The sequence below is a fragment of the Durio zibethinus genome, chromosome 8 (assembly GCF_047325235.1).
Source record: "Durio zibethinus cultivar Kanyao isolate XHJ-2024 chromosome 8, ASM4732523v1, whole genome shotgun sequence".
Taxonomy (NCBI): Eukaryota; Viridiplantae; Streptophyta; class Magnoliopsida; order Malvales; family Malvaceae; genus Durio; species Durio zibethinus.
In genome coordinates, this window is record NC_143169.1 from 29736263 (window position 1) to 29763117 (window position 26855).

At 42.5% G+C, this 26855-nt stretch overlaps 1 non-coding gene and 4 pseudogenes across 1 annotated transcript; 2 read left to right on the forward strand and 3 right to left on the reverse strand.

Moving 5' to 3' along the window:
* Window positions 1-516: 516 nt before the first annotated feature.
* On the reverse strand, window positions 517-3113 carry LOC149517922 (25S ribosomal RNA; annotated as a pseudogene).
* A 231-nt stretch (window positions 3114-3344) lies between these two features.
* LOC149517923 (5.8S ribosomal RNA) lies at window positions 3345-3499 on the reverse strand (annotated as a pseudogene).
* A 294-nt stretch (window positions 3500-3793) lies between these two features.
* Window positions 3794-5579, reverse strand: LOC149517924 (18S ribosomal RNA; annotated as a pseudogene).
* Window positions 5580-25256: 19677 nt separating this feature from the next.
* LOC149517925 (18S ribosomal RNA) lies at window positions 25257-26242 on the forward strand (annotated as a pseudogene; the record flags this gene model as incomplete).
* A 295-nt stretch (window positions 26243-26537) lies between these two features.
* Window positions 26538-26693, forward strand: LOC149517926 (5.8S ribosomal RNA). The gene has a single exon (XR_016344623.1). It is a non-coding gene; the product is annotated as a 5.8S ribosomal RNA (ribosomal RNA).
* Window positions 26694-26855: the final 162 nt, after the last annotated feature.

Below are 26855 nucleotides of genomic sequence, written 5' to 3' on the forward strand. Positions count from 1 at the left end.
CACCAAGCACTCAGGCTCGAGCACCAGGGACCAAAGCTCGAGCACTAGGGATAGTTGTAAAAGTTGGCACAATAAGCATGGAAGATAAGTCCAGACTGCCCGTACAACATACTGGCCTACTCACACATCTAGGACCAACCTTGCAACATGCCCGCACTATACCTAGGTGGATCGAAAGGAGCCTAACCAATCTAAAATCTTTTAGAGGCATCTAAGATTGGTAGCATTCAGTAGGAGGATCTGGTTGACCCTAAAATTCAAGAAGAGCCTTATGTAATCTGTGTAACAATGTGTAATCCTTGATTTTTAGGAAACTTATAAATCCCATAATTTTAGAAGTTAGCCATAAGTAAAGCTAAGAGCCTCAACTATAAATAGAGGGTCACCCCACCCTCAGTTATACATCATCACATCCTTAGACACAATCTATCTTCAGTAATATACAACATATTCCAGCATTCTCTATTGTGTTCTCTAACTTGTATATTCCACCCTTTGTTCTTCTTGTTTGCATGTACACTAGTTTTATAGGTTAAACTTAGGCATACAGACTTAATTCCAAGCCTTAAGGCCACATAGATTTAGGCTTAAGTTCGGAGCCCATGACACAATGACCAATTGTGTGAATCAGTGGTTCCACTCATACTAGGTTGAGTTGCTATTGTGATGCTGCCATCAATAGGGTTAAACTAACCTATCTCATAATGGTCTAAACCTAGCTTATGTTCCCTATTGGCAACACTTGGTGAATTCTACTTCATAATGATAGGAAGACCTGATATCGAAGGATAAAAAAGCAACGTTGGCTACCACAAGTGGGATAATAGATAGGGATAGTGGGAATCTCATTAATCCATTAAAGCACATTACTAATTAGATGATGAGGCATTTGGCTATCTTAAGAGGTCACAGTTACTCTTGCTATTTACTCATGCTTGGTTGAATTTCTTCACTTTGACATTCAAAGCACTAGGTAAAAATCACATTGCTTGAGCATCTCTAGGGACCATCACAATGCTTTGGTTTAATTAAACAGTTGGATTTCCCTTCTCCTTATCAATTTTGAGCTGACTGTTCATTGCCTAAGGAAGGCCTCTAAGGGAGCTATTCTTAGTTCATCCCTTGGCCGACATGCGATGACCCACTCTCACTGTGGGAATAGCTCAAGTAGTGCAATGGTAGCTGATGGGTTTAGAACTAAGACCCTTATGCCCAACCATTGGGCCAATCTTTTTCCTAATGTTACAGATACAATTTGTTGACTTTTTTTGTCTACATTGTTCCATTGACTAAAAACTGCTCATTTTAGAGACTTAATGTGATTATTAGTATGATTGGGCACTGACAGCAGTTGCTCTTCCAAATTTTAGGGGCTACCGACGGTGAACCAGACACTATGCAACATATGGCACTCTTTTGGCCTTTGTTTGAGCTATTTCCAAGGTGGGCAGGCCATTAAAGAGAAAATAAAACTCTTCTTAAGGCCTTTACCTATGTCTTTAGACTCCCTGACATTGCCATCAGCCGTTGCATCCTGATTCAAGAATTTTAACCTGATTCCCTATTGAAGCTCGCATTGGATGCACAATGAGATGGGCTTCCTTCATCTCTTAGGAATGACTAACCCATATACAAGTGTATTCACATGAAACTTTTCCCTTTTTCATTCTCATTTGGATATTTGTTATTACCACCAAGATTTGCACTGATGGCTACTCTGCTAGAACTTGTACCCTAAGTTTTACAGAAATCATTGCACCTTCCTACTCATTGGGGCCTGGCCCTTACCTCGACAATTAGGTATAGGTTATGCACTTAAGTGCCATCCACTTTTGAGGTTACTTGATTTGGTAGGTGAGTTATTACACAATCCTTAGTGGATTTTAACTTCCATGACCACCATCCTGCTGTCTTAATCAACCAACATCCTTTATGGGTTCTAGGATCATACATAGTTGGGCACTGTAACCTGGCTTTCGATTCATCCCACATCGATAGTTCGATTTACCAAAAATGGCCCACTTAGAGCTCTCAATTTTGTGGCACAGCTCAATGAAACAACCATGCCATCTTACCTATATAAAGTTTGAGAATTGGTCAAAGATTTTATGCCTCTGATGCCTTTAATCATTGACCTTACCCAATAGAACTTGCTAAGAGCTCCAACTATCCTAAGGGAAACTTTAGAGGGAACTAGCTACCAGATGGTTCCATTAGTCTTTTAACCCTATACCTAATAAAATGAAAAATTTGCATGTCAGTATTATTGTAGGCCTCCACCAAAGTTTCTTTTGGCTTTGTCTTGCTCAAGTATAGTTCACTATCTTTTGGGTCTCGACAGACATGCTCACACTTAAACCCTTTTCAGAAGATTAAGGTTAGTTAGCAGTACACTTATAAGGGATCTTACAAATTAGCTACCTTGTGTTTTATGGGTTTTCTAGCCCATTAACTAGCACACATTCAGACTCCTTGGTCCGTGTTTCAAGATGGGCCAGATAGGGAAATTGTAGGCTAATGCTAGGAGCACACATGTGTTGAGGCACATTGATATGGCATGTGCTACATTTCGTGATTGCGATGATGATGTCTCCATAGGCATATCGAAAGCCCGAGCTTGGGCTATCATCATGACCTGTATCGATCCACACTCTGAGTCAATTGGTGGACCAACTTTCACCTATCTACATCTAATTGGGGTGTATCGCCAGCCCCCATCTACTTCTTTCCCTATAATTTCAAGCACTTTTTAACTTTCTTTTCAAAGTCCTTTTCATCTTTCCCTTTTAGTATTTATTCACTATCAATCTCTCACCTATATTCAGCCTTGGATGAAATTTATTACCCAATTGGGACTACATTCCCAAACTACCTGACTCACAAATAGTGCCTCTTGGTGTGATAGGGTGTAAGCACAATGGGGCTTTCACCCTTCTCGGTCCACTACTAAGGATGTTTTTCCACACTACAATTTGGATACCATGAGTGCACAATTCTCAGGCTAGGCTCTTTCTGATTCACTCACCATTACTAGGGGAATCCTAGTAAGTTTCTTTTTATGTACTTATTGATATACTTAAACTCAATCGATAATCTTGGTTGATGTAGGGTTGCAATACAAGCATCAACTAAGTGATACGAAGGTTCCACTAGGGTCCAAATGGATAACAAGAGCACATCACTGGAGACAAGGCATGCTGGGAGATTTACCACCAATGGTCATGGTGTTATCATTGTTGAGGACTCACTTTTGGGCCAACCATGACCAATGAGATCATAAGAGGCCATCTTCCACCCCTTCACCTAGAACCAATAGGCAGGGGGTTAGAAGGGGCAACAATGCATGACACCTAGGTAGGCATGCCCTTAGCTAATGGCTTAAGGCATAACTTGCATTTAAAGACTCAATGGTTCATAGGATTCTACAATTCACACCAAGTATTTAAAGACTCAATGTTCTTCATTAATGTGAGAGTTGAAATATCCATTATCAAGAGTCATTTTGGTTTTTCACAAAAAAAAGAGTTAAGGTGCTGTATACATACACAAAGCAAATGGGATGGTGATGGCACATATGCTCTTTTTCATTTCAGTTCCATGGTGCAATTTGTGTCGAGGGTTTATTATTTGGCTGTAGGAAATAATACTAATCATTTCAGTCGCCTAAAAAGTAGAGCAAATCAACCATCATGGATGCTCAGGGCCAGAAGGGGTTTAGGCACAGAGGTGGTCTTGCCCTCACCCTTGATGTTTTGTTAACAGGTTCGTAAGTCATTTATTGAGCAAGTTTCAACAATGATCCTTTCACAAGTTCACCTATGTAAACCTTGTTAAAACTTCTCCTTCTTCTAAATGATAGGATCTAATGGACTTTTTATGACATCTTGGGTAGTTAACCATCCACATCATTATGATCTGAACACTTCACTAGACCATTCATTTAGTAGAAACAGCGGGTGGTATGTACAAAGGGTAGGGACATAGTCAACGTGAGTTAATGACTCATGCTTACTAGGAATTCCTTATTGAAGACCAACAATTGCAATGATCTAGCCCCATCATGATGAAATTTCAAAGATTACCTGAGCCTATCAACCAAGGCTATAGATTTCTTGAATACATCAGTATGGGGCATGTTGCCCAAAACATCTAAAGGCTTAACAAACCTGTTATTGCCTTAAACTTTCTTGGCCTAAGAGGCCATAGTCCCTCTAAGAAGCTAGCCACAAATGATCACCTCTACTAGTTGGTTAGTAGACTAAGGTCTCATTTGTTAACGAAATTAACTAGACAAATTGCTCCACTAACTAAGAATGGCCATGCACCACTTCCTATAAAATCAAGAAAGAGCGCTCCTAATCTATCAATCTTTACTATATCTAGACCAAGAAGTTTTTCTGTGTTGAGTCAAATTATGCCTAGGTTCCATTGCTAGTGTGCCCTTCTATCAATTCCTTTAAGTTTCAACCTTGTGACCATACTCCCCTTAGAACCCAAAGACTTCAATTTCTCATACGGTGTTGGTAGAGTCCTAAAAGTAACATCCATTAGTCCTTACTCAATATCGTTTATGGTTAAGACTAAGATAGTCCCCTAACTTTTGTTCTTGATTAATGAAAACATCATTGGCAAATGCTTTCACAATTGTTCATCTTTCATGAATCTAAAAATTTCACCTCTGACTATGAAATACAAATGCCCTTAATTATCCTTGTTAATCATTACTCCAATGCCAAAGGCTAACACAATATGATCGAAATCCTATGATGTTATCCAATCCTAATGTATACAAGCATAGGCCTACTTTGAGAACTCTAATTTCTTCAAAGTAACAACATCAAAGAAACAACTAAGCCAGTTAAGGTTAGGAGCACATTGTTGATAGTAGGGATGAGTAGACACATGTTTACCTTGAGGTGAATCAAACAACCCAACTATAGCTCCAACCAAGAGCTTTTTAACTATATCAACTTAAATATATGCAATTAGAGCTAGAATTATAACACCTACTAGCAATAGACTTGCCCTCAAATGGATCCTTATTAAGGGATTTAGATTGTATTCATTCCAATTACTAGACTCATAAAGCCCAGTATTGCTATTTATTGTCACTACCTCCCCTTGTCAAGATTGAATGATTAGCACACCTGTTGTCTTCCATAGATGTGGTAGCCATTTCTCATGCTTTCTTTCTAAAATTGAACCTTAATTCTCCTTTACTTGTCACCACTGTAGTAGACCACTATCCAACCATCAAAAGTTGATAACGTAAAATTTGAATGATGTGTCACCAATACAAAGGTCGTATGATTCATCGAGTTATCATGAATCATTAGAGCAATGGGCAAAGCTCGCATTAAGCTTTTATCCAATAAATGCATCCCTTCCAAAAGTCAAGGCTTGTTGCACAAATTAGCTTTAAAGTTACTATAATTATCTTAGTAGTAAATACCATCAAACAAACTATAATTGATTTAACGAGCCATTCATAATTTCACAGTCTGAATTAGTTTGTACTTAAATGTGCATGGCTTAACCTTTGAGACAAGCATATGACTACTGGCAAGATCAACTAGGTAGCATTCTTTTGGGATGTTGGCACTACATGGGCCTCAATGCATCGACTGAGCGACGAAGAGAGCCAACATGGAGCATGAGTGTCATGCATGTCAAGCATATTAAATCATAGCATTGGATGAACAAAGGTCAAAAGTCCACACCCACAAAATGTTTTGCATTTGATAGCATGATCGAACACCAGTGTACCAAAGTGGCCACAGAAGTTTGGGTGGTACACTTGGGACACAAAGCATGATTGAGGTCTAACGCATTGCCTCTAAGGACATAAGATAGATGAGGGATGGTAAGACATCCAGTTTCCATCAATTTAGGTATTAAGCATAGGATCCTGATTATGCCTCCAGGGTACATGACCATATGGGGGAGATTGAAGAGGATGATGGGTCAACAATTCAATGCATCAAGCATGAAGCCTACCAATATGCACAACCATAGCGCCACTCATATGCCCATTGTGTACAAGTGGCAACATTCATGCACACCAATCCATAACCCACCCAATCGATTACTCGATGATTGAAACAACATATGAGGCCATGCCATAACCATTTAGCATGGGAAAAACATAAGCAAGGGCCATAAAACTACCCCTAGCATCCAACAGGCAATAACAACATGACATCACCAATGCTTGGTTTAGCTAGGACTACATACACAAACTCTATTATGACCATCTTAGGGGGATATTCTCGATTAAGAGACTTGCTCTTGGGGGGTCTTAGGTAGCATCAGTTGTATGTGTCACAGGCTTTGATCTTAAGACCTGCAATCATGCAACCCTAGGTGGAAAACTACCATTGATGTATGCCTAAGTCAGTCTTTAACTAGGTGCCACTCACTAAGGATTAGTCAGACCCTAGAGGTAATCAAACACTATAACACACTAAAAAAGCACTGGTAAAAGAATACAAGATCTTTTTTTTTTTTGCTAAAACAATGTGGCTTATGTACAAATTTGCTTAAATAGCTTTGTGGATTCACAAGCTTATTAGATCATAAGTTGCTCCTATAGGGGAAGAGGCACCCTTATTTATACTTGAGCCCCAATGGCCTAGGTGGTAATCAAGGAGCTAATGTATGGCTTTAACAAACATCCTAGAGGGTTCTAAGGCCGTTAGACACATACAAAGTTGGTTAGGGAATTTTTAGAAAAAAAATTGGTTCCAAACACTTTGTGGCACATCGAGTCCAAAAGTTTCCTGGCTCTCTCACAGAGTGCCTATACCTTAGGCCTTCCAAAAGCTTTCTTACCTAGTGTAACAATAAACATACCTATTTTCGTATTTGGCTCTTCTAAAAGGTTTTATGTCCATGTATCTATCTTGTGTCCAAGGTTATATAGAGCCTTCACACCTATAATGCTTGCACCTCCTTTTTAGGGCTTTCTATAACCTTCTCCTAAATGGTCCTCAAGCTTAGTATTAGGTAACTCTAGCAAGGACTCATTCTTGTAATCCATGCACTAGTGCTTGGGCCTTGGCCTCAATGGTGCACATGGGGGTGTGACATTCTCCCCCATTTGTTTCATTGATGCCCTCATTGTGTATTTTTCGTATAACCTATCGACCTAATCCTAGAACTACCATAATGCTTTAATTGGCTTTTAGCTTATCTTAGTATCTAGCTAACTTTTCTATTGTACCAAGTACTCATGCCTAGGTATTTGTTACATCTATCGTACCATGTGATTGATTAAGATGCGCTCAACCTCTCGATCATAAGAAGCCTTAATGCCCACTAGTGCTTTCTTTGATTGGCCTTAAAATGGATCATTTGAGTCTTTGTGGTTGGGTTTAAGCAAACTTACATGAAAACCCAGATGTACCTTGACTATAAAAGTAGCTCAAGCTTGTATGTAGTCTTGCCTACTAGCTTAAGAACTTTGAAAAAACCTTCATACCTCTGAGTAAGCCTCTTATGCATCCCTGGATGTTGTAGCACCAAGTGTAGCTTGACTAGTACCGAGTCACCTACTTGATACTGCATGTTCATCCACTATTAATCAACCCACTTTTTTGATTACTTCATGGCCTTGTGTAGACACACTCAAGCTAAATCAACTTCTTCTTGCCATGCTTTGGAAAATTTGTAAGCTACTAGGTTCAATCCCATGTACCCTATGGCAATAGCACCGAGTGCACATGGCTATTGCCCTATCGTAATCTCAAAGGGTTTTTGATTCATAACGTCACTTTGCTAAAGATTGTATGGGAATTGAGCTATGTCCAACAATTTGGGCCAATCTCGCTAGAAGGCACTAACATAATGTCAAAGGCACCTCTTCAAGAAGCTATTCACCCTCTTAGTCTACCATCTATCTAAGGGTGCATAATGGTAGAAAACCTCAAGTTAGACTCCTGAAGCCTAAACAGTTCACTCTAAACTTGTCGATAAATCAACCATCTCAATCAATGATGATGGATTAAGGAACATGCTAGTACTTTACTATGGTTTTGAGGAACAATCAGGTTGCTTCCTTTATTAGGCATTCCTTAGTTGCTAGAATAAAGGTTTCATACTTGGAAAACTAGTCCACCACTATGAAGATGTTGCCATACCCATCCACCTTGGGTAATCTAATAATAAAGTTCATGGAAACACTCTCTCATGGGTGTTTAGGAACTGACAATGGTTCTAAGAGGTCGACTAGGGATTTTGCTCTATCTTGTCTTGTTAGCACACAAGAAAAGTTCTAATATAGGCCATCATATCATCCCTTATCCTAGTCCAATAATATCGGTCCTTAATAAGAGCTAAGGTGTGGTGCACACCTGGATGGCCTACCTATCATGAGTTGTGAAACTCCTTTATGATTTTCTTTCACAGCTTGCTAAATTGTGCAACAAAGTTGGTTTCCTTTGTTGTAGAGTAGATCCCCCTAAAGATAGAACCATCTAGTCTTCCTTTGTTTCACATCTTCAATCAAGGTTTTGGTTGTGGGATCGTAGATTAGCCCTTTTTTAATATGTGCAAGTAGGGAACCCTTTGGTCTACTAATCATTGCTAGTTTAGCCTTGTGGCTGAGTGCATCTACCATGACATTGGCCTTTCTTGGCTGGTGCTCCATGGTAAAATTAAACTTGGCTAAGAAGTCTTGCTAGCAAGCTTGTTTGAGAGTAAGCTTCTTTTGACTTTGGAAGTAACTGGTAGCCATGTTGTTGGTCATCACCACAAACTTACTTCCCAATAAGTCAGGCCTTCACGTGTGCAAGCAATGCACCATAGTAGTCATCTCTTTCTCTTGGACTATAAATTAATGCTCGATCTCATTAAGCTTTTTACTCTCAAAGGTAATTGGATGCCAGTCTTGTATCAACACATTGTTAAAAGCAAAGTTGGATGCATCAGTGCATACATAATATGGCTTGGTGTAGTCAAAGAGAGCTAAGACTGGCTCTTCTATGATAGTTTGCTTTAGGTGATTGAAGACCTCCTAACTCTCAAGACTCTACTCCCAAACTTTTCCCTTATTGAGCATGTCGATCAAGGGTGCTATAATGGTTGAGTACCCCTTTATGAATCATTAATAGCTATTTGCTAGACCAAGGAATGATTGCAACTCTATGACCTTGGTTGGCAGTTCCCACTCTTGAATTACACTGACCTTATCACCATTCATCTGGATCTGACCATTTCCCACAATATGGCATAAGAATGAGACCTCATGCTAGGTGAATGAACATTTCTCCTTTTTTATGTATCATTTATTCTCCCTTAGTACTTGAAACACTTGTCACAAATGATCCACATGTTCTTCAAGCGATCAGTTATAGATAACAATATCATTAAGGCATATTATAACAAATCGATTAAGAAAGGGTTTTAGTACCTTGTTCATTAACATTCAGAATGTCATGGGCATGTTTATCAGACCAAAAGGCATTACTAGGAACTCTATGCCTTATAGTGAGTCACACATGACGTCTTTGGTTCATCACCTTTAGAATCTTAGATCTAGCTTGGTAAACGACCATGCTCCTCCCAACTGGTTGGACAAGTCAACAACAAGGGGAATAGGATACTTGTTTTTCACCATGAGCCTGTTTAGTGCTCGATAGTCAACGCACATCCATAAGGCCCCAACATACTTCCATGAAATAGGACTAGTGCACCTTATATAGCTTTAGGGGGCTTGATGAACCACTAAATCTATAAGCTCCTTGAGATATCTCTTTAGCTCTTTCAACTTTGGAGGTCACATCTTATATCAGGCTCGACCTGGTGGCTTGGCATTAAGCACCAGTTTGATCTTATGGTCTACCTCATTTTTGGGTGGTAGTCTCTTGGGAAATTCTACAAGCATGACATCCTTGAAAGACTCCAACACCTCTAAGAGGGTGTTGTCATTCGATTATTGAAGGTCATTCTTGTTTAGGGCCACCAAGAAGCTAGGCTCTTCCTTTTCCATGCCCTGGGAAGTTGGATGGTTGATATTGCCTTGGTTACAGTCCCTTGCTCTAATTTCACTGGGACAATACAATGGCATCGATGGTCCATGATACAAATGTAGTTAGTGAAGGGAACAAGGAGTGCATTGATCCTATCAAGAAAATCTAAGCCGATGACAAAGTCATAGTCATCAAGAGGGATTATGTCAATAGATTCCTTACTTTTCCACACTCGAAGTTGTAACTCAACTCCTTATGCCATGCCAATGATCAGAACATCTTTGGAGTTAATGGTCTTGATCCATCCCATGTTTTTCTTGAACTTGAGCCCTAGTCTCTTCGCCATTCCTTTGAACATGAAGAGATCAGACGTACCTATGTCCACCAAGGCTTTTAAGCGCTTCCCTGTAATTGAGATTTTGATGAACATGAGCCCCTTTCTCTTATACCCCTTCTTTGCTAATATAAAACTTAGCATGATCAAACCAAGTTTTAGTCCCTCCTACTTGGGTTGCTCTTTGTACCCCTTGATGATGGCCATAAGCTCAGCTTTATTAGGGTAATCCTTGGCTCGATGTTGACCATCACACAAAAAATTGATCATGGGTCCATCCTTTATCACTGGCCATTTGTTCTTCTTTTTGTCTCCCTCCTTGAAAGACTTCCATTTGTGCATTAGTGTCCTGCCACTGCTACTCTTGTCCTCGTCTCCCCCACCTTTGCCCTTGTCTTTGGGTTTAGAAGACTTAAACTTGTCCCCTTTTGTTGAATTCCACAAAGGATTCAATAGTAGTCATGGCTCAGGTGAAGTCTTGGACACCCATCCTTATTAGCTCTTGCTTAGCTCATGGCTTGAGCCTATCCATAAATGTGTAAAGTGCCCTATCCTTCCCAAGGTTGAGAATTCAGAGCATAAGTTTTGAGAACTCAAGAATATACTCACACACCTCTCCACATTGGGTGAGCCATCATAGATTGGCGAGTGCAACCTATACGACGTATTATGGCTAAAACTATTGCCTAAACTCCCTTTGGAACTCCTTCCACTTTCCAATGGTAGTACCCCTATGCCTATTTCTCTTTGGACCTATGATGCCACCATAAAAGTGTGATGTTTACAAGATACATAGAGGTGGTGTTTACCTTAGTAGCATCCCCTTTAATACCCATTGCATGGAAATACTACTCTATGCCCTATAAGATGTTATCTACATTCTTTGCAGACCATGTCCCCTTGAACTTCTTAGGCTTGGAAACCTCCACCCTAGTCCTAAAAGTTATTACGAGTATACCTCCCCCTATGATTGCCTCGCATACGAAGAGGGTTCTCTTGGGCTACTCCATCTCTTCCCTCATGGCCTCTACCAAGGCCTTTAGGGTAGAGTTCTTATGGGTAAGGCTTTTGATTTCTTTAGAAAGAGTTTGCTTTATCTTTTTCATGATCTCTTTTCCAACCGAGACCAATTCTTCCATTTGGTCTTTATAATTGTCTTATATTTTAGCCATTACCAACTCCACCTTGGCCAACTAGGTATCAAAGGCTGAGATCATGTCCCTACTAGTGCCTTTCTTACGCTTTCTAGTAGTGCATGTCTTACAAGCCTTTTGCCCCTCAGTGTGCTGATGGCTCATTCTGGAAGTAAGCATTGTCTTGGATTGGGGTCACACACTAAACTGTGCTTTGATACCAACTATCACTGACTTTGGTCTTAAGCTTTGCAACCATGCAACCTTTGATAGGAAACTACTATTCATGTATGCGTAAGTCGGTCTTTAACTAGGTTGAGTAATCATGCCACTCACCAAGGACTAATTAGGCCCTCAAGAAATTGAACACTATAGTACACTATGAAGGCATTGGTAAAAGAATACACGATCTTTTCTATTGCTGGAAAAATGTGGCTTATGTACAAATGTGCTTAAGTAGCTTTGTGGGTTCACAAGTTCACTAGCTCATAAGTTGGTCCAATAGGGGAAGGGGCACCCCTATTTATACTTAAGCCGCCATGGCCTTGGTGGTTACCAAGGGGACAAGTGTATGGCTCTTATATACACTATAAAGTGTTCCAAGGCCTCTAGACACATACAAGGTTGGTTAGGGAATTTCTAGAAAGAAGCTAGTTCTAGACACTTTATGACGCACTAGGTCCAGAAGGTTCTAGGCTTTCTCACAAAGTGCCCATGCCTCAGGTCTTCCATAAGCTTCCCTACCTAGTGTTATAGTAACCATACCCATTTTTGTATCTAGCTCTTCTAGAAGGTTCTACACCCATGCACCTGGCCCATGTTTAGGTTTATCTAGAGCCCTTGCACCTATAGTGCCTACATCACCTTTTCGGGACTTCTAGAAGCTTTTTCCAAATGGTCTTTAGGCTTAGCATCAGGTAACTCTCACAAGGACTCATTCTTGCAGCTTGGTGCTTGAGTGAGGGTCTGGCCTTTAGCCTTAGGTGCTCAAGCCTTGCCCTTAATGATGGTCATGCAGAGTGTGACACATGCATAGGCTTGGCCAAGCCAAGGCATTTTTATGGTCGATGAGAAGGGACCACGAAACTGCCAAATAGCCGAAAGACTTGGCCAGACCAAGCTTGTGACCACAGCTTCTACTTGCACCCCCTTGAAACTATTGCTTGATTGAAGGACTTGCCCTGAGGTCTGGGGCAGCATCAACTATAGGTACGAGCTTGAGCTTGGCACAACTGAGCCCTTTTTCCACATGCATGCCAACCAGTTGAGGCCATCAGCACCCGTAGCTCATCGAGCAACCAGTCACCAGATAGTTGACTAGAAGGCATGCATAACTTAGATTTTGCTCCAGGGATGCTGCCATGGATGTACACAATGACAGTCCTATCATGCACACCTTCGGATAATCACCCCCTATAGAGCATGATAGATTTTACAGATTTGCTACCAATAGACATTAAAGTGTCTGCAATAGGGGACTTTTTCATACAAGTATATCTCGCACAACAAGTCCACAAGTTCTAGTGGTGGTTAAAGTATGTGCTGACACTAAGGCCCAGCATATGCCGATGGAGTTTGTGGGAAGTGCCCATAGCAAAGGATAGCTTATGCTAATGGTATTCAAGGCAACTGCCCGTACCAAGGGCTATCTTCTGCTAATGCTGATCGAGGCATGTGCTTGCACAAGTCTAGATTATGCCAATATTAATCGAGGCATATGCCCACACTAGGTCTAGATTATGCCAATACTGATCGAGGCATGTGCTCACACCAAGGGCTAACATATGCCAATGTTGGTTGAGGCAAATGCCCATACCAAGGGCTAGCTTATGCTGATGATGGTCAAGCCAAGTGCCCATACCAAAGGCCAACTTATGCTAATGATGTTTGAAGCCTTGACTAAAGTTCAATTCTGGGCCACAGTGTACATGCTGGGCTCAAGCATGTGCTGGTGCCACATTTTTTTGGCTAGGGCAGCATCACTAGAGCATCATCAAAGAACCTAGTCGGGAGTATTTAGGCTTTCGATGATTAGGGTTGGAAAGCTGAGGGGGCGTGCACACATGATGTGTGATGGGTACTAGTCCTTGGCCCTTATATTGGCCCCTTATCCCCTAAGCAAGCTTGACAACTCACACCCTCTTAAAGAGCAAACTTTTATAGGTTTGCTACTGGTAGCCATTCAAGTGTTTGAAATGGAGATGCTTTTTTCAAATAGCTACAAATTCTATACTTTGATATTTTAGCTAAATTTTTTTATGGATACTAAAAAAATACATGGATGACATATACCAAATTTAGGGCCAAAACTATTTTTAAAAAAATTTCAAAAAATCTCAAACCATAAAAAATTTTAAAATTTGTGAAAAATAGAAAACAAGTCATCTTGCCATGAAACTTCACATGAAGGTTTAAGGGACCATTATATGAATTTACAAGCGATAAATATGGCATTGGTATGGTAGAAATATAAAGATGTGCTTAAACCGACTTACTGCCCAGTCATGGTGCACATGGTACGTAGCTCGAGCCTAAGATATCTGTGCACAGTGTGCAACCAAGCATGTGCCAATGGTGTTCGAGGGAGCTACCCATACAAGGGCCAACATGTGCCTATGGTGGTTGAAGTATGTATGAATACAAAGGTTTAACAAGTCTTGATGGTGGTCGAGGCATGTGCTTGTGTCACAAGCTGAGATTTAAGCTTCAAGCTTACACGACTCTAGTACATGAGAATGAACTCTTTCGTGTCCCAAATCAATCTAATGTAAGAAATGATGTTAGACACTCTAGACTGTGGGGCTTGGCCTCCTAGTACACTACAAAGTGAAAGGGCACAACAAGTGCTAGAAGAAAGGCTAACAAAAGAACAACAAAAAAGTTGAAGGCTTAAGTAAAGATGTTATTACTCAATGGTTCTGATATGTGTACAATGAGGGTGGGGGAATCTCTATTTATAGCTGAGTCCCCCTTACATTTAGTGCCTGAGATACATTTTTGAACTCTAGAGATTACAATTCTTTGATTCTAGGAGCTAAGATACAATCCCTAATTTTAGGGGATTTGGTGCTGCTATACAATCATTAACTCACTAAAATCATGCTGAACACTAAGACTTCTGGAAGCCCCCAAATTTGATCTTTTTAGAGGTGTGCCCACACTTAGGCTTAACCATACACCCATACCTCAGTCATTAGTGCTCTTGACTAGGTCCAATTGGGTGCCCATGCATTGCTCACCAGTGTCACCCTTGGGCCTAACTCAATCTTACAAAACCTGAACACCTTCCTTGAGCCTCTAGAGTCTTAATCACTACTTACCTCATTATTTTGGGCTAGTTCCCCATGACCTAGACCTTTAATGCACCTCAGGGCATTGTCCCCTTTACTGTCAAACTCTATCTTGCTAGAACTAGAACTACACTTAACTCAGAAAGAACCCCACTTGTCACGAGCTGGGACTTAAACACTAGGCTTGCATGACTCTAGGACATGGGAATGGACTCTTTGCATCCTAGATCAGCCTAACACAAGAAATGGTGCATGGACAATCTAGACTATAAGGCTTGGTAGCCTAGTATGTTGTAAAATGAAAGGGCATAGCAAATGCTAGAAGGAAGGCTAACAAAAGAACAACAAAAAGGTTTAAGGCAAGAGTAAAGATGTCAGTACTAAATGGTTTTGGTGAGTGTACAATAAAGGTAAGGGACTCTCTATTTATGGCTAAGCTCTTATTTACATTTAGTGCCTGAGATACATTCCTAAGCTCTAGAGATTACAATCCCTTAATTCTAAGAACTAAGTTACAATCCTTGATTCTAAGGGATTTAGTGCTACTACACAATCTTTGACTTGCTAAATTCATGCTAAGCGGCAGGCTTTCCAAAAGCCCCCAAATCTGGTCCTCCCAGGTTTGTGATTAGGCATGCCTACACTTGGGCTTAACCATGTGCCTACCCCTCGATCATCAATGCTCACAGCTGGGTCTAACTAGGTGTCTATGCATTGCTCACCACTTTTTACCTTTAATTTTGGCTCAATCCTACCAAACCCGAACACTTTTTCTGAGCCTTTAGAGTCTCGTTCACTGCTTGCCTCATTATTTTAGGCTAGTTCCTCATAACCTGGACTACTAGTGCACCTTAGGGCTTGGTCCCCTTAGTGGTTAGACTCTATCCTACTAGAACTAGAATTGTCACTCGACTCAAAGAAAACCCCTAGGTCTGGACCACTTTACGAACTATAAAGTTCTCCTCCACTTATTCTAGCAACACCTTTATTGCTAAGGGGATGATGTGCCCAGCTTTGACATTGGTTCCAACTTTTACACCATGAACCAATTTTCCAACATTTTGGTCCCATACCCAAACATATACTTTGTTGGCTTTCGTCATTCTCAATCTTAGGTTCCTTAGCACTTTGCTATAATGGCCTCTTCTGCCCATGCTGCCAATACTTCTTGTGCTTTTTTTGAGTTGCTCATGACACACTCTCTTATGAAGAATTTGGCCGCACTGTGGGACTCATGCTGAGGCACTCAGCTACCACTAATTTCCCTTCATCAACTCCTCGAGAGTTCCTAACCTTCTGATAGTCTTAACTAGCACTTGGCCACTCTTGTTTAGGCTCCTTCTTATGTTGTTTACCATTGCCACTTTTGGTTTTGGATACCCTTCTACCCGCTTGATGGTTGAAAGCTTCAAGCACTCCCTAACCTAATATGGACTAGCACAAAATAGTAACTCAAGGGCCCTTTACTCCTATTGGCAACTTTGTTAGTGTTGCAAAATCTAGGTTCCCTTGTAGCCATTTCTTTTCTCGAGGAATAAACATCGATGTCTCCCCCTTCTGGCTTTTTCCCTTTAACCTTGAAGACTTGGTGCACTTAACCTAAGTTAATGATTCCATAGCAACTCTAGCCTGACTTGACTCTTGCACACCATTTTATTGTATCATTGCCTTTACCCATGACTTTAGTCCATCAATAAAATGCTTAGGCACCTCCACTCTCAGTCCTAAGCTTGCACCAACAATAACGGTAGCTCATAATGCAGCATGGTCAAACTTGAGCCTAGCTAGCTCCTATCGTAAAGTTCTCACCACAGACTCTAATGCCTCATTACACTGCATGAGCTTCTTCATTGCCTTATTCAAGAATCACTCAACATTTCTAAGCTAATCTATTATCTAAAGAACGACCTCCTCACACTTCGCTAATCGAGTGCCTGTTAGCACATATCTTGTTGAAACCTTCCCCTACTTCTCTATAAGTGAGCACTCCTTGAGTAACTTGCTTTGGTCTCCTGTATGCTTTTTGCAAGCCATGCCATAACATAAAGCACACAAACAGTTAGATCACAGATGCACAAATGAAAAGATTAACTTAACTCAAGTAGGCACTCAAGTGATCCGATTCTAGTTCTCGTAAGCCAGCACATCAATCTGTCAACATGGCACACCATACAACACACACTGTCGAGCACTAGTCTGCACACTAGCTCAATACGCAAGCCTTTCGATCAGGCTCTAGTATGCACACTTGCACACCCACACATCCGTACAATGGCATAGGCTAGGAGCTTAAGCCTAGCTATGGTATGGCCTTAGGCGAGAAACTACCATCTATATGCCTAAGTCAGACTTTTCCTTGACTTTATGTTGAACACTTTTGTCGTGCATTCCATTAGCTCCTAAGAAGCTTGGGAGAAAGCTAAGAAGGAGAGTTAAAGTAATTGTAACTTCTATTTACTTGATGCTATATACAATTGTTCAATGCTTAAGTTAATGACTTGGTTTTTCTTACTTGTGTAGCTTCTAACTTCCTATAAATAAGGAGGAGGGCCCCTATTTATACTTGCGCCTCCCTAGCACATATGGCCCTTACTGATCCAAGTGTGTGGCCATCATAGGCCTTTTAGACCATTTCACTATTCTCAAACACTTCCTAGGTTGGCTAAGGCCTTTGCAGAATCTTACTGGTTCCAAGCACCTTGCTAAGCCTCGAGTTTGAAAGAGTCTAGGCAATCTTGCTAAGTGCTTGTGCCTAGTGGGTTTTAGATCCTTCCTTGTTTGGTCACTGCTCTACCCATAGCTAAGGCCTTCTAGATCTTTCCTCATCTAGGTGCTATAGTACCTACTACTATTCTCATACCTGGCTCTTTTAGAACCTTTGGTACCCACCCACCTAGCCTACCTCTAGGCTTCTCTAGACTCTTCTACATTCACGTGCATAGTGTATCTCCAAGCTAATATAGAGCCTTCTATGCCTACTGCTCATACCAATTTGTTGATGCATTCTAGACCTTTCTAACAAGTAGTCCCCATTTTCAATACTAGGATGCTCACCTTGCCATGCTTTCACACCTTAGCCTAGGCTTTGGTCCATACACTTAAGCCTTATATGTGTTTTTCAGACCTTGGTTTTAATCCTTCATGGTCCTTTTCCCATACCAACTCAAACAAGCTATGCTTTTCAACCCAGTCAGCTTAGGATTTGTGCACAAATCATGACATTCTCTCCTACTTGTTTTAGCAAAGCCCTCATTGCTAGGGAATGTCATTCATTCATAGCATGTGCATGCTGGATTGATGTCGCACTCTCATCCTGATTATTTTTGGCACACATTGGTTCTTGGTACATGATAGTTCTTAGTAGACCTTTATAGTCATCCCTTGTTTTGATCATGATCCCAATGTGGTTCCCATGAAACCATGCTCATCAAAACATGTAGTGCCTTAGCTAGAGACATGCCACTACCTTTTCCCTGCACTCAATGGGCCTTTTAAGGCATGCAACACTCATGCTACTTGGGCTTCTATGATCTTGGCTTGTCAAAGCATGCACCACCTTTATGTTTGATGTACCTACCATTACCCTTTCCTCTACACCATGGGATCCTTACCTTCTTATTATGCTAATAGGCCCTTTGAGGTGTGTAGCACACGTGGGTGTAGGGTATGCAGTGCTCACGCCTAAGCCATTACCCATTCTATGACAAATCATCCATCTCCAAGATCAGTGACTTTTCATAGCCACATTCACCTTGCCTTCATTAAGAGCCTGTGAGATCCCTTTTTCTTAGCTTAACCACCATTGTGACTCTTGCCATTGAACATTCCCTAAGTCCTCACAATGGCTCTGGGCTTTTTTTGCTATGCGTGTTCCCTCACCTTATGTGGTCCTGAGCATAAGAAACAATCAAAGGACATGGTAACCCATGCCTTTGTCCTAGACTGAACCCTTGATTTTTGCCTTTAAATGTTGTAGTTCTTCATTGGCTTCTTTTTCCCCTATTAAACTGCTACTCTTATCTCCTCTATCAAGACCTTACCCTTGGGCTCAACCTTTAGCCTTAGGCTATGGAGACTTAGTGCACTCAGCCTCAACCATTAACTTAACAATTACAATACTCTTGCTTTAAGTCCCATACCCTACTACTTCACTTGGCTTTTACCCATGGCTTTTACCCTTCTTTAGACTCCTCTCGTGTGGAGTCTAGCACTTGGATGAGATCCTTGGTGCCCTTAAACTAGCTTTCATGGACAATGATCTCTTCTTTGAACTAGCCTTTCTCCCATTGCATGTGGGTGGGTAGTCTTCATGCATATTAGCCATGCACTCAAAGATAAATATAAAGCTCGAACTAAGGATCTCCCACATTTTTTTTGGAGCACTCAAGCATCCTCATGCCTTACTCTCAGCACCTATGATCAATAATGCCTACACCACCAACCCTAACTGCAAGTTAATAATGCAATCGACACACTAGCATGCAAGCTACTTATGCAACCTAAACTGACATTAACATCGGTCATAATAAAGGTTTTGAAACCTTTTGGTTGGAACCTGCTCTGATACCAACTATCATGGGATGAGAGCTTAAGCCTAGCTATCGTGTGACCTTAGGCAAAAAGCTACCATCTGTATTCCTAAGTCAGCCTTTTCCTTGACTCTTTGCTAAACACATTTGCCATGCACTCCATTGGCTCCCTAGAAGCTTGGGAGAAAGCTAGGAAGGAGAGTTAAAGTAGTTGTAACTTCTATTTACTTGATGCTATATACAATTGCTCAATGCCCAAGTCTATCACTTGGTTTTTCATACCTGTGCAGCTTTTAACTTCTTACAAATAAGGGGAAGGGCCCTTATTTCTAATTGGGACTCCCTGGCACATATGGCCCTTATTGATCCTAGTGTGTAGCAATCATAGGCCTTGTCGACCATTCCATAGTCCCTAAACACTTCCTAGGTCAACTAAGGCCTTTGTAGAATCCAACTGGTTCTAGGCTCTTAACTTAGCCTTGAGTCTGGAAGAATTCAAAAACTCTCATTGAGTGCTTGCACCTAACAGGTTCCAAAACCTTTCTCATTTGGTCATTGCTTTACTCACAACTAAGGCCTTCCAAAGCCTTTCTCATCTGGTTGCTACAGTACCCACTATTGTTCTCGTGCTTGGCCCTTTAGAGCCTTTAATGCCATGCACCTAGCCTACCTCTAGGCTTCTACAAACTATTTTGCACCGCATGCTTGGCCTATCTTCAGGATAATCTAGAGCCTTCTATGCTTGCCTGCCCACGCCATATTTTTAAGGCATTCTAGTTCTTTCCAATAAGTAGTCCCCATTCTCGGGACTAGGTTACCCACCATGCCATGCTCTCGCACCTTAGCCTAGGCCTTGGTTTACACACTTGGGCTTCGTATGTGTTTTTAGGACCTTAGTCTCAATCCTTCCTAGTCCGTCATTTGAACCTACTCAAACAAGCTGCATCTTTTGACCTACTTGGCTTAGGATTTATGCACAGACCATGACACATAGCTTGCCCAACACACCCACAACACATAGCAACAAGTTGTCGAGCACCTGTCCTGCACTCTAGCATGCCTGCACCGGCACACTAGGAGCGTTTAACTAGCACACAAGTACAGTAACCCATCTAGGATGTGCACACCAAGTAGTAAACCACCCATACCATATAGTTGAATGTCTATACACATAGCAGGATGTCTACACAACTCACCACAATTCCTACAAACCATACCAGGATGCTTATATGCAAGTCCCCTAACCTATACTAACTCCAACTCTGGTTGTCATAGCAACTTTAGCTGCTTTTGTCACGAGCAGGGATTTGTTACACACTCTAAACCAAGGCTCAAGTCACTACCTCTAGTCTTATCTAGGCTCTGATACCCCCTGGTATCTAGTTCTGTTGCCTACTTTAAATGTTCCCCCAAACTAGGCTTTGATACCACTTGTCATGGGTCGAGACTCAAACTCCAAGCTAGCACAACTCCATGATATAAGAATGGACTCTTCCGCATCTCAGATTAGCTTAACATAAGAAATTGTGCACAGACACTCTCGATTATAGGGCTTGGCCACTTAATATGCTGTAAAATGAAAGGGCATAGCAAGTGCTAAAAGAAAAGCTAACAAAATAACAACAAAAGTGTTTGAGGCAAGACTAAAGACATTATTACTCAATGGTTCTAGTATGTGTACAATGAGGGTGGGGAACTCTCTATTTATAGTTGAGTCCCATTTATATTTAGTGCCTAAGATACATTCCTAAACTCTAGAGATTACAATCCCTTGATTCTAGGAGCTAAGATACAATCCTTGATTCTAGGGTATTTGGTGCTGCTGCATAATCCTTGACTTGCTAATATCATGCTAAGCACCAAGCTTTCTAAAAGCTTCCAAATATAATATTCCCAGGTCTGTGTTCAGGCATGCCCACACCTGGGCATGATCATGTGCCCGTAGCTCAATCATCAGGGCTCCTACTTGGGTCTAACTAGGTGACTTTGTATTGCTGACCAATGTCCACCCTTAGGCTTGGCTTAATCTTGCCAAACTGAAACACCTTCCCTAAGCCTGTAGAGTTTTGATCACTGCCTACCTTATTGTTCTAGGGTAGTTCTTTGTGACCTAGATCTCTAATGCACATCAAGGCCTAGCCCCCTTAATTGTCAGACTTTGTCCTGCTCGAACTAGAACTATCACTCGATTCGGAGAGTACCCCAGGGCTTGGACCAACTTGCGAACAATGACACATGCACTAAGGGTCATTTGGTGTTGATGATGATCGAGGAATGTGTATATGTCATGGTCTATGAGCTAGCTATCATGGGCCATGCTTTGCCTAAATTGAAACTGCACTTCTATGTAGCACCAACACTACTTTTAGTTGAGGTCAGCCTTTCTCGAGTCCATTTCTGCTTAGACAAATCATTTTTTATCCTTAAAGCCACATATTCATAAGCCCTTATTGGTTCAAACCCCATAAAGTCAAATGCAACATTCTCAAACTCAATAAAGAGGAACCCAACTCCTATCATCATAAACAACCTATGATTCTCAGGGTGGCTCAAAGCACCCATCTCTACCCACAAGCATGAAGGTCTCGAGCATTGACCCACCTAGCTCATAAGGGTGGACAACCTCGGTTCCTATGATATTACCTCATTCTAACATGGTAAGAACTTAACACTTTGCCTACTCGTATCATACGTAAGCTCTTGTACCTCGAACCTAAAAGCACAACACAAATGCTGGTTAACAGCCAACCCAAAGCCACACTTGGCTCATCTCGTCCCACAAAGCTCATATCTTAAGGCTTTAATGTTTAGCCTTATTCTAGGCTACCCACATGCACGACGGACTCTCGACATGATGCCCATCCCATCTTGTGAAACTTGCGTGTGCTACCTGGCTATAGCACACCTCTACCAATTGGCCACAAAGGTCTAGCAATGTGCCTGCCTACTAACCCACTCATCTTTTAAGCTCAATGGTGCCTCTTCTATTCAAACACCATCTCATGATCCGTAGTTGCTCATCGAATTAGCTCAAGGAGGGCTCGATGCTCTTATGCCTAATATCATCACACCTGCACCTCCACCATAATAAGGCTACATCAGTGAGATACATAGCAGTGGTGCTTACCTTTATTATCTCGTCCTGCATGCCCATGGCCTGGAAAGACTGCTTCATACCCCATAGGTAGTTGTCTACTTCAGTAGCCACCTTAGTTTCTTTGAACTCTTTAGGCTTGGGGACATCCATCTTAGACTTCGACATTCCAACAAACATGCCATTCCCAATGGCAGTCTTACAAGCAGTGAGCTTCTGGCAAGCTCCTCCATCTGCTAGTGCATGGCTTCCATGCCACCGCGTAAGGTCAGCACTTCAGCCTTCAAGGCTTCATTCCTTTGGGTGATCATGTCCATGCCTTTTTTGAGAGCAGCTTGTAGCTAACCTTAGATCTCCTCCCCCATGGAGTCTAGTGATGCAATGTGACTCTCCACTTCCTCAAGCTTCTCCCTCATGTCGCCTATGGTCACCTTCACCTTAGCCAGCCTACCGTTTATGGTAGACCATATATCTCTTGAACTGGCTTTCCTGCCTCTTCCATGCCCTTGCTCCTGGGCCTCTAGTTGTTGGCTAGCAACGTCACTTTGGGATGCCATCTCCTCAACCACGATCTAACCTGCACAACACAAACACGCAGAACTAAACTTGCTCTGATACCAACTGTCATGGGCTTTGACCTCAGACTCAGAATCCGTGTGGCCTTAGGCTTGGAATCTCCTTCTTTATGCCTAAGTCAGCCTAAAACACAAGCTTGCGGGCACTAAAACAATGGGAAGGGTTGATTATGCAAGTTAAAGAGAAACAGGATAATAAGGTAGAATGCTGGAAAAATGCTTTGTATTCACTGAAAAAATAGTGTTTGATGGTGTACAAATGAGGGTGGAGCAGCCTTCTATTTATAATTGACACTTCAGCTACACTTAATGGCAATATCCTAGAATAAAGGCTAAAATCAAGGAATTACAAAGATTACAATCAATCAGGATTCTAACTCCTAAATCCTAGGGTCAACCAAATCTGTCAGGAGGCTATTGTTGATCCTGCAAGCTTCCAGAAGATTCACTTGCGTGTCTCCCACCTTGGGCCCCTCTGAATATGGTACGAGTAGCCTACAGGCCAAGCCTTGGCCTCATGGGCTGGCCTGCAAGTTGGGTGGTCGTTTTGGCCTTGTCTCCTAGGCCTTATGCACAAATACCCACCAGCACACCTGGTGTGTCGGCCTCATCCACTGGCTCATGTGTTGGTGTGCCTAATGTGCCTGACACACCTACCCAGGGCATAACATGAGCACATGCCTTGAACGGATGCGGGCGGTTGCCTCGACCACCATCGGTACATGCTGGGATTGGTGCGAGCACATGCCTTAACCACCATCGATATAAGCCAGCCCGTGGTGTAGGCACTTGCCTCGATCACCGTCGGCACGTGCCATGCCTCGATCAACATCGATAGAAGATGGCCCCTGGTGTGGGTAGTTGCGTCGAACACCATCAACACGTGCTAGGCCTTGGTGTGAGCAGATGCCTCAACCATTATCGATGCATGCATGCCTCAACTAGCATGCACACAAGCTGGAACTGGTACAGGCACCTACCTCGATTAGCATTGGCAGAAGATGGCCCTTGGTTTGGGCAATCTCATCGAACACCATCACCACATGCTAGCCCTTGGTGTGGGCACATGCTTCGACCACCATCGGCACCTATTCACCCTTGGTGTAAGATATGCCTGTGTTGGAAAAGTGTCCCCGTTTTAGACACTTTAACATCTACTGGTAGCATATCTACAAAATCTCTAATGCTCTTTAGAGGGTGGTAGTCTGGCACCCCTTTTCCACCCCAATAGGGGGAGTACATGTGTGTGATGGGCCTCCTATTATGTACATGCAGGGTAATGTCCCTTAAGCAAAATACAAGGCATGCATGCCTTCTGGCTATTTTGTCCGGTGATTGGTTGCTTCGATGACCAACAGGTGCCCATGGCCTTGATCGGTTGACGTGCATGCCAAAAAAGAGAGCCGAGCTCAAGCTCGTGCACACGACGGATGCTGCCCTAGACCCTAGACCAAGTCCTTGAATTGGGTAATAGTACCATAGGATAGTGCCACCAGAAGCTACGATTACGAGCTTGGCCCAACCAAGTCTCTCGATATTTGATAGTCTCGCGGTCCTTTCTCGTCGACCATAAAAATTCCTTGGCCTCGACGAGGCCGTGCACACAGTCGATGCTGTCCAAGACCCCAGGAACAGGTCCCTGAATCAGGCAACATCCCTCTAGGGTGGTGTCAGTGGAGCTCGCGCATGCGGTCCCAGCCAGGCCAAGCATTGGTGGTATCATGCTGTTGTTACCTGTTGGATGGCAAGGGTAGTCTCGTGGCCCTTGCTTGTGTTTTTCTCATGCTAAGCGATTGTGGCATGGACTCACACATCGTTTCCTCCACACACTCGTCGAGTAATCAATTGGGTGGGTTGTGGACTGGCGCGCATGGATGTTGCCACTTGTACACAATGGGCATATGAGTGCTGGTAGGCTTCATGCTCGATGCATCGAACTGTCAACCCATCATCCTCTTCAATCTCCCCCAATGCGATTGTCGTACCCTGGGGGCACGATCGGGATCTTGTGTTGCATACCTGAATCGATAGAAACTGGATGTCTCACCATCCCTCTTCCATCTCGTGTCCTGAAGGGTTACGAGTCGAATGTCAATCATAGTCGATGTCCTAAACATGCCACCTAATCCTCTATGGTCGTATTGGTGCATCGATGTTCGATCATGCTCTTGGATGCGGAATGTGTAGCGAGCTCGGGCTCTCGACCCCCGTTCGTCTGATGCTATGCATTTCACGTGCTCAATGTGCACGATGCTTGCACTTCATGTTAGGCTCTCTCCATCGCTTAGTCGATGCGTCGAGGCCCACACAGTGCCAACGTCCTGAAGGAATGCTACCTGGTTGATCCTGCTAGTAGTCATATGCTTGTCTCAAAAATTAAGCCATGCAAGTGTAAGTATGAACTAATTCAGACTGTGAAACTATGAATGGCTCATTAAATTAGCTATAGTTTGTTTGATGGTATCTACTACTGAGATAACCATGGTAATTCTAGAGGTAATACATGCAACAAGCCTAGATTCCTAGAAGGGATGCATTTATTAGACAAAAGGTCGATACGGGCTATGCCCGTTGCTCTAATTATTCATGATAACTCGACAGATCACACGGCCTTTATGCCGGTGATGCATCATTCAAATTTCTACCCTATCAACTTTTAATGGTAGGATAGTGGCCTACTATGGTGGTGACGGGTGACGGAGAATTAAGGTTCAATTTTGGAGAGAGAGCCTGAGAAATGGCTACCACATCCAAAGAAAGGTAGTAGGCACACAAATACCTAATCATGACATGGAGAGGTAGTTGGTGGAGCAATTTGTCTAGTTAATTTTGCTAACGAACGAGACCTCAGCCTGCTAACTAGCTATACAGAGGTGATCCTTCGTGGCTAGCTTCTTAGAGGGATTATGGCCGCTTAGGCCAAGGAAGTTTGAGGTAATAATAGGTCTGTGATGCCCTTAGATGTTTTGGGTCACACGCGCGCTATATTGATGTATTCAACGAGTCTATAGCCTTGGTCGACAAGCCCAGGTAATTTTCAAAATTTCATCGTGATGGGAATAGATCATTGCAATTATTGGTCATCAACAAGGAATTTCTAGTAAGCGCGAGTCATCTGCTCATGTTGACTACGTCCCTTCCCTTTGTACACATCGCCTGTCATTCCTACTGATTGAATGGTCCGGAGAAGTGTTCGGATTGTGGTGATGTGGATGGTTTGCTGCCTGTGACGTCATGAGAAGTCCACTGAACCTTATCATTTAAAGGAAGGAGAAGTTGTAACAAGGTTTTCATAGGTGAACCTATGGAAGGATCATTGTCAAAACCCTTCTCGACGGACGACCCACCAACACGTTAACAAAACACCAAGGGGGTGACGGTGCCCTCGTACCCCGAGCCCCTTCTTGCCCTGGACGGGCGTGCAGGTCGCTTCATGCCCCTTATCGGGTGGGTAAAATGATCGGCATCATCTCGCTTGCTGTCGAACAATGAACCCTCGGTGTGAATCACGCCAAGGAACTGAAACAAAAATAGAGCGCACACATCGTCGCTATCCTGTTTATGGTGCATGCGTGGGCAGCATCGTGACTCTTTTTGTCGTAAAAAAATGAAACAACCCTCGACAACGGATATCTCAGCTCTCGCATCGATGAAGAACATAGCAAAATATGATACTTGGTGTGAATTGCAGAATCCTATGATCCATCAAGTCTTTGAACGCAAGTTATGCCCTAAGCCATTAGGTCAAGGGCACGTCTACCTGGGTGTGATGCACCATCGCCCCCTCTTTGACCCCCTACCTATCGGGCTTTAGGGGAAGGGGTGGGTGGAAGATGGCCTTTCATGATCCTGTTGGTTACGGTTGGCCTAAAAGTGAGTCCCTGGTAATGACAGCGTCGTGATCATCGGTGGTAGAGCTCCCGACGTGCCTC